The following is a 1851-nucleotide window of genomic DNA, read 5'->3' on the forward strand; positions in this document are numbered from 1 at the left end:
TTGAAGAAAGTCCCTATGGGAAGCCCACACTTAAGGAGTCAAGAGTTTTACTTTTCCTTCTAAGATTTGTCCTCCCTTCTCAACTTATTTATTCACTCGGTTATTTTTATCAGTATGAATTCACGGATATGCATTTAAACATTGAGTTACATCTGATACCATTTTATATATTTTCTTGTTCAAATTGTTCTAACTTTGGTCATTGCAAATTGTTTCACTCGCTTTTTGTGTTCCATTTTTTTCTTCCTTTTTTGCACTTTATTTTCTGAAGCAAATACTCCAGACTTGTCTTCTATATTTCCTACCTTATTCCCAGCATTAACCATTTTCCCAAGAAGCTCTGGTTATTTTTCATGCAGAATGATATTAAAAACCAGTATCTGGGTGCCAAGGGAGTTGTTTATCCCTTCTGGAGTGTGTCATTTCTTCTAGGCCCTCTCAGCTGACAGAGCAAGGAAAATATTGTGTATATGCTAACTCTTGTATAAACAAGTGTCTTTATAAGTTAAATACAATTGTCTGTTGATGTCTTCAACTGTAACCCACTACTGCATCAATTATTCTGGTGGCATCACATTGGTTATCTGTAAATTCTTACTCCAAAAGTCAGAAACCTGGATCCCTATTATTCACCATCCTTTAACTTAATTGTTCAAGTCTATCTTGCATTGTGTTTTATGGCCCACCACAGAATATATGTGCACATATATGAGTTAGCAACTTTGATACTATAGCAGTATTAGAATTGTATTAGTATTAGTAGACCTATACTAATGCTATTATACTATTGGTATAGTATACATACTAAGAGTATACTAATATACAGTAATATATGATTAGTATAGGTATACTATACCTATACTAATAGTATACCTATAGTAAAAGTATTAGTGTATATATATGTATAATATATATAGAATACTAATATACCTATACTAAAAGTGTACCTATACTAATAGTATTAGCATATGTATATGTATACTAATAGTATACTTATACTAATATTATTATACCATACTTGCAGTGTGCCTATAGTAATCCCTTTATACTATTAGTATAACACATATATAATCCAATTATTTTTTTTTTGACCAACGATCACCAGCTGCCCAAATGCCAAAAAATTATGCTTCCGAAATCTCTTGATGTCGATTCCGCACGAAAAGCAACCGAGTTGCTCTACGTGTGCCACTCAGGACAGAAGCCCTTTTTTTTATAATCCAATTATTATAGTAGTATTAGAATTGTATTAGTACTAGTATACCTGTACTAATACTATTATACTATTAGCATTATATGTATACTATCAGCATACTCAGGGCATACTATGTATTAATATACCAATATACCTAATATGCATATATAATAGTATACCTATATGTTAGTATACCTATACGAATGCTATTAGACTATTAGTATAGCATACTAGTAGTACATGTATAATACCAATAGTATAATAGTATTATTTTAGGTATGCTATTTGTATATATATAAATAGCATGTATGAATTCTGTCCTGGACATGCACATATGCATGGCTTTCCAAATAGCCTTACCCTTTTGGATGTCACAATTTTCCCCCAAAATTCTCTCCCATGCTTTTCTTCCCAGTCTTTTGACACACTTTTTTTTTTCTTGCCCCAACTGTAATATTTTGCCCCAGATGGCAACAAGTTGTTTATATGCTTTACAATGTTTTTGAGAAATGATGGGTGTCTCTGTTTTGAGTAAATTTTGAGTTGGGGAAAGCAAAGACATGTGACTTGTTTTGGGCCTTCAGGCAGCTTTTAAATAGGTTAAAACAGACAAACACAATTCTTTACGAACAAATTCTGATGTGCTCTCTCTATAC

General features: G+C 32.1%; 1 non-coding gene across 1 annotated transcript; it reads right to left on the bottom strand.

Moving 5' to 3' along the window:
• Window positions 1-1087: 1087 nt before the first annotated feature.
• On the bottom strand, window positions 1088-1212 carry LOC118144690 (U11 spliceosomal RNA). The gene has a single exon (XR_004729440.1). It is a non-coding gene; the product is annotated as a U11 spliceosomal RNA (small nuclear RNA).
• Between the last annotated feature and the right edge of the window lie 639 nt (window positions 1213-1851).

This window comes from Callithrix jacchus, chromosome 9 (assembly GCF_049354715.1).
Source record: "Callithrix jacchus isolate 240 chromosome 9, calJac240_pri, whole genome shotgun sequence".
Taxonomy (NCBI): Eukaryota; Metazoa; Chordata; class Mammalia; order Primates; family Cebidae; genus Callithrix; species Callithrix jacchus.